Source organism: Lactuca saligna, chromosome 5 (assembly GCF_052625555.1).
Source record: "Lactuca saligna cultivar CGN05327 chromosome 5, ASM5262555v1, whole genome shotgun sequence".
Classification (NCBI taxonomy): Eukaryota; Viridiplantae; Streptophyta; class Magnoliopsida; order Asterales; family Asteraceae; genus Lactuca; species Lactuca saligna.
Genome location: NC_136421.1, coordinates 206,065,134 through 206,071,595, shown reverse-complemented (window position 1 = coordinate 206,071,595; position 6,462 = coordinate 206,065,134). Strand labels below are relative to the sequence as shown.

Sequence of the window (6,462 nt, the reverse complement as noted above, 5' to 3'; positions counted from 1 at the left end):
TCCCAAATGCAAATAACGGGAATTTCGGTCAAAATCAAATAACTGGAACTTCAGTCAAAATCTACCAATTTTGGTGTGGGACAGATACCAGCAAAAATATATCAAAGAGATTAACAAAAAAAAACTGAGATTAAGAGACAAATATTAAAGTTCAAAAAGACAGAGAAATCACAATTAAAAATATTATCATTCAGAAATCGATTAATTTCAATCCATATGTATTGAAGATATCAACTCCAAACAGTTAAAAAAACAGATAAGAAGTCGGCTCTAAAAAAATCAAGAAGGTTGTGATTTTCAATCAGAATGACAAATTAGGATCTATTTGGATCTTAAATCAAGAAACAATAATCTGAATTTTATGTAGTCATGTCACATTTTGTACTTTTGAATCTGGAAATCTAAAAGTAGAAGGACTAAAATTGATTTCAGTTTTCTGGAATTGTGAAAAAGAGAAGCAATAATACTCGATTCACTGTTTGTCTATTTTTAATCGGTGGTTTTTGTGGACAAATTCATAAAATCAGAAAAGATGGAGAAGAAATCAATTCACTTAATCACTTGAAATCTTAAATAAGAAAATAGAACACTTAATCACTTATACAATGCTATAAAGCATTTCTATTTTCTTATTAAAGCGTACACACTTTAAACCGAATTAAAACGAGGTGCCTTATGGTCTTAACTTGGTTTATAAAGATTAAGCTGTTATTTTTTGTCAAAAAGTGTAAGTACATTGTTATATATGGTCTTGAATTTTAGGTTGAAAGTAAGTGATACAACAAATGGATCACATGAAAATATCTAATTGTCTATATCAAATACAAGAAACATTGACGTATATGATAGTAATATGTGATATTTAAACCTTCTATCATATGAATCTATTTACTTTTCTATACTGTCAAGGCCTGTAATAAGATACAGGTGAATTAGTAAAACTTTGCCTCGTGTTTAAGTATAAATTATGATATATCCTTGCTGGTGGAGAAGCCTGAATCGAGCTTCAAAATCCCATACATTCAGTGGGAGTCAAATAGGATACTATTAAACATAATGTGATGGTTTTCTTTGCCTTAGAATGTTTTCATGTTTTATCAATTGATATTTATAATTTTTTTTAAGTTCTAAGAGTATTCACTTCATATTGATTGTTTATTGTTGTGACTAATCTGTTTTCTAAAGATATACATACAAATTTAGTTGTTATTGAAAATGTTATTTTGTACTTTGGAGTCATTATCACTTGTGTTGGTATTGAAAATATTTATACACTTCAAGAGAATTCACAGCATCTATTGAAAATATGGTAATGACTCTAACTGATTGTTGGAAAAATGGAGATATTAATGTATCATCTGATATGGAAAAACTCAACAGATATACACTTGTCATTACCATATTCCATGTTTTGTTGCTACATACGGGTATGATATTGGAACTTTTTATCCGATTTTGAAAAAGATTTAACTGCCAATTTTTTTCTTAAGACCCATCACTTGCCCCTGTATTGTCCACTTCTTCGTATATGGTTTCATGCTCAAGATCTCATGACATAAAAGTTTGCCTCATTTGCCTTTGAGGTTTCTGCTTCTACTAATTTAGAAGCTTTAACAATGTAAAGTTGATATTTTTTCTTTTTAATTTTATAATATTGAACAATTAAATGGCAAACTATCACCTATCAAAATTTAATTATAAAAAAATTACTAATGTGATATAGCCAACTATCACGTCAATTTCATTTTTATAAAATTACTATGAAAATCAAAGATAGGCATAATACATGTTTTGTTTAATTTTAAAAAAATTATATTTTTTAATTTTGTTAAACCAAAAGATAAAACCGTACGAAAATTTTGTAAAGTCACATAAGAAAATCAAAGTTTTCTCCCTACTTTTTAATCATATCTCAACTATTACTATTATATAATCAACTTTTTATTTCTAAATTAAATAAACTAATTAAAAAAAGTTCATTAAAACAATCGATTTTAATATCAACTAGAGTTCAAAGTAACATAAATGCATTATATATAATATTCATACAACAAACATAACATGACGTCTAGATTTTTTATTTAATGTTTTGTGATGTAATATATATGTTTATTTCAAATAGTAAAACAAATATATTTTTTATAGTAAGTCATATATCTTGGTGTGAATAAATTAGTACAAAAAAATGTCTTAACAATACTACATTAAATATATTTTGTGTTATATTAAATAAAAATACTCTATTATAAACTACAAATTGATTTTTTTTTTTAATTTCAACATAAAATCATTTTATTATATGCTGTCAAATGAATATTTATGAGATAGCGTTTATATTTTTAAGAATCTCTAGCATAAATTTTCATTGTTCAACTATCACGAAAATGCATTGAGATATGTATATTTTCTATATCAACGTCTCATATGCTCACATGGTAAATAAGAAATTTATCTTAAAAGTTGTAAAAGATGCAAAAATATTGGTATTATAACATGTGAGATGTATAGGTTGCAAAAATATATAAAGGTTGCTAAAAAGTTCAATAAATAGCAATGTACTTTTGGTGACTAAAAACTCCACCTATTAGTGGTAAAACTAATTAAACCTTGTGAATGTATCCCAGAACTTGAATACGTTTTATATTGAAAATTTAGCAATGAGGTTATGAGTCTTTTACCACCTACTATGTATATGTACGAGGTTGTAAGACAAATAGCAACCTATTTTTTTTAATTATTTAAGATAAAACAGTAACATACATTATTTAACCTAAAACAAAAATATATTATTGTTTTTAACCTAAAATAGCAACGTTCTTAACAATTAACTTATAACAGAAACACACTTTCATATTTAACCTATAATAGCAACATATTTTTATTTGTAAACAAATTAACAAAGTATTATATTTAACCGGAAAAATACATGTTTTCCTTTTTAAGCTAAATTACCAACATTTATGTTTATCCCAACAGCATATCGAAAGAAAATTCATTGCCATCGAAAAAATTTCACCAAACGAAATTATGAGCCGCCGCCGCATCGCGCGGCTACGCTACTAGTATATATATATATACATATTGCTTATTTCTTAAAAATTAAGAGGTATAACTCTTATAACACTATGTACAATCCTATTAAGCTTACAATGTATTGTAAGAGTATACACACACGTATCATCACGGTCTTAGCTTCTCCGTCTAGATGTTGGAAAACCTAATACCTTCCGTCAGCGTCATTTCTCCCAGATGTCTTCCTTCTCCCTCCTTACTCTCTACAATCTCTGGTAGCCTCGGTTACCACCAACCTCGTGATGTTATCGTTACCTTCCCTGGCATCTGCTGACCGCTTCTACCTTATGTCGAGACGAGAAACCCTAACTCTATCTCGCTGTCACCATCAACTCCCCCATCGCACACCTGAAACCCTAACCCTAAAGTGGATCCATCGCCAACAGACATCTTACAGTATAAACCGGATCGAGGTGGGTTATTCAAGAGTTTCTTTATGTTCTTACTTTGTGTATGTTAAGATGTGTGTTTCGATTTCACGTGCTAGGGCTCAAATACAGGTGTTGTGGAAACAGGTGGTGGCGGTGGGTGACACAACACCCAGAATATGGTGGCGATTGTTATATGCACTTATGAAGGTCGATTGGTCTGTTTCTTTAGTGCATATTTTTTCTTCGAGTATTTACCACCACTAGCTGTTGAGCTTGTAGGTAAAGTCCATCAATTTAATAGTTTCCCACCAAATATTCGATGACAATTTTTGGATTTATTTAAGTTTCAATGCTCCTATATAGGTAACTACTTTGCCTGATCCCCATTAAGATTACAACATTGTAATTCGATAATGAGATGGAAAATTGAATCCATTCTTGAGATTAGTTTAACATGAATACGTCTGCTAAAAATTATTGATTGCTGTTTGAAAAGTAATTGCTGAACGAAAGTATTGTTGCGCTGCATCACGCGGGTACCCGAAACAGCCTGAAACAAACTATCTGCCTGAAACAAAAATAAAACTAACTGCCGCATGAAAACTATCTGCCAAAAGGAACTACCAGACTCATCTCTTAAAAACAACTTATATAGCCTAATCAGAGATGATCCCCTGTTATTTACAGGTCATTATTTTGTTTCTTTTATAACTTTTTTCTTGTATGTGTTTTCAAACATAAGTTGGTGGTCGGTTTCATGAAATGGGAAACTTGAAGACCGTTGATTCAAGTTTCAGGCGATTTGAAGTCAAATAGGTATGTTTTTTTTGAAATCTCCGGTTAGCTTTTTTGTTTTTGGATATCTCAGGTTTCACTAATTTTAAGTTGGTTTGATTGTTTGCTTTTTGGTATATCAAGTTCCATTTTTTGTTTTTTTTATTCTCTGGTTAATTTCTGTTTTTCACAGAATAAGAAATAAGGGAAAAATCTTACTAATGGTTGCAGCCAAGAAAAAAAACAACAAAAAATGCCTAGCAAAGTCTCATAACAAAAGGTACCGGATCAATGGTTGCAGAGACTCCGAGTATGTGCTACTTTTCTTCTATTTCTCTTTAGTTTAGTTTATAAGAGTAATTATTCTATTATGTTTGTTTGTTTTGGTGCTCTATAACATTCAAGCAGTGGACAGATATTGATGTGAACAAAGTTATATGTGTGTGATCGTGGTTATCTGTTAAAAATCTCATTAATTTGAGTATTAATGAAAAAAGTTCATTATATATATATGTGTGTGTGTGTGTGTGTTTATCTGTTAAAAATCTCATCAATTCAGTTTTTCATCAACCGAGTTTTTTTTTTATGTTTTCATGTTATATAGTTGACTACTAACCTAAATATTATAGTTATTGACGTTCAATAGTTGAGTTAAAACTATACGAATAGTTGAGGTAAAACGTATAACCCAATGTGTGTGTATTTGCCAGTGTGGATTTGCCTATTTCTGTTGAATTTTGGATTTGGTGGTGCTCCATTTTGTTGATTACTAGATGTTAGTTTCTTTGTTGGTTGCTGAGGAAAACCGATGGAAATTAAATGAATGTAAAATGCTATGATTAAATAAATACAAGAAATAGCATCTCACCTTTTTTATTATAACATCCTACTTTCATTTTTGCAAGCAGGTTGGTAATAGAAGAAAAGGAAAGTAAAATTCTATGATAAAAAGGTAAAGGAAGTACATTGCTAATTTTTAGCAAACATGATGGTTTGGTCGCCCTTCACATGTAATCTATAAGGAAAAATTGAGGTGTTTATCTATATTTTTTTTTATAAAAAAGGTGCAAGTCTGTTCATTTGAAGTCTGATGAGACTCTTTTTCAAAGTTTGACTAATTATTTTAATGTATTTTTTTTTTTTTAAATTATAGAAATATCCTTGTGGAAGGATGATGCTACTCCACTTCATTATGTTGGTTCTTTAGTTTGAATAATCTGTTTCCAAATAAAAATGATAGATGTGGAAGGTGGCCTTAGTTCTAGGGATATTATTCGGTCCGGAACCGACCTGAACCGGAAGAACCGAAAACCAACAATGACCAAAATTAGGGATCGGAATTGGATCGATTTTATGAATACGAGACCTATTCGAGTATTACTGGTTGCGGTTCGATGAGTACACTCGTATTTTGATATTTAATGTGAAAATACCAAATGTATTTTTTTGGTATCAATTGCTTTATGCTAAATATGTTCACGTGAGAAAATATGAAGGTTCAAGATGCGCTTTGTGGGTTTTGAAAACAGTTAGATTGCAAAGGATAACAAGCAAATGTTGTCAGACGCGCATTCCAAAGCTAAGGTATATATGAAAAATAGCAATCTACTTTTTTTTTTTTTTTTTTACATAATTATAAGTTTTTTTTGTAATATCTGCCGCAAGTGACTTTTAATATAAACCAAACGGATGGGGAGTCGTGGATGGTGGAGCTGTGCATAAGTTTGTTTGATGTGGGTCTTAAGTGAATGGAAAAACAAAGTGTGATGGGCGTATTTTGTAATTTTCAACTAATCTGTTTTATACACAAGTTTGCATGATGTGGGTCTTATATTTTTCTTACACTCTTTTGTTTCATTTTTTATGGTGGGTTCCTATCTTGTAAATTTCGAGTGAAATGCAAGTAACAACAATCTAGAGGTGTACAAACTGTTTTTTTTCAAACTGAACCGGTTCAGTAAACCGCTTCGGTTTCGATTCAAGAATAATAACTCCGGTTCGGTTTACTTCGGTTTCGATTCAAGAATAATAACACCGGTTCACCCATAAATCGGTTCAGTTCAAACCGGTTCCATCATAAAAAAAACTCGAACCTATCTGAACCGATTACATTGGTTCTAAACCGGTTCAAGCGATTCTAAACCGGTTTCAATGTCTAAAATCTCGAACGGGTGCAAACATGCGTTTCGGTTCTTGAATTGGTTATAAACCGGTTTAACGGTTCGGATCGTAAACCGGCTTTTTT

The 6,462-nt window shown here is 30.6% G+C and overlaps 1 long non-coding RNA gene across 4 annotated transcripts; it reads left to right on the top strand.

Annotated features, from left to right (window-relative positions):
• The first annotated feature begins 3,187 nt into the window (after window positions 1-3,187).
• Window positions 3,188-6,059, top strand: LOC145045816 (uncharacterized). Of its 4 annotated transcripts, none has more exons than XR_013681892.1 (5): window positions 3,188-3,485; window positions 3,560-3,722; window positions 4,186-4,259; window positions 4,411-4,527; window positions 5,126-6,059. It is a non-coding gene; the product is annotated as an uncharacterized LOC145045816 (long non-coding RNA). The 4 variants fall into 4 exon arrangements; XR_013681891.1 differs by having other exon boundaries at window positions 3,560-4,259; window positions 5,126-5,801; window positions 5,883-6,059; XR_013681893.1 differs by having other exon boundaries at window positions 3,573-4,259.
• Window positions 6,060-6,462: the final 403 nt, after the last annotated feature.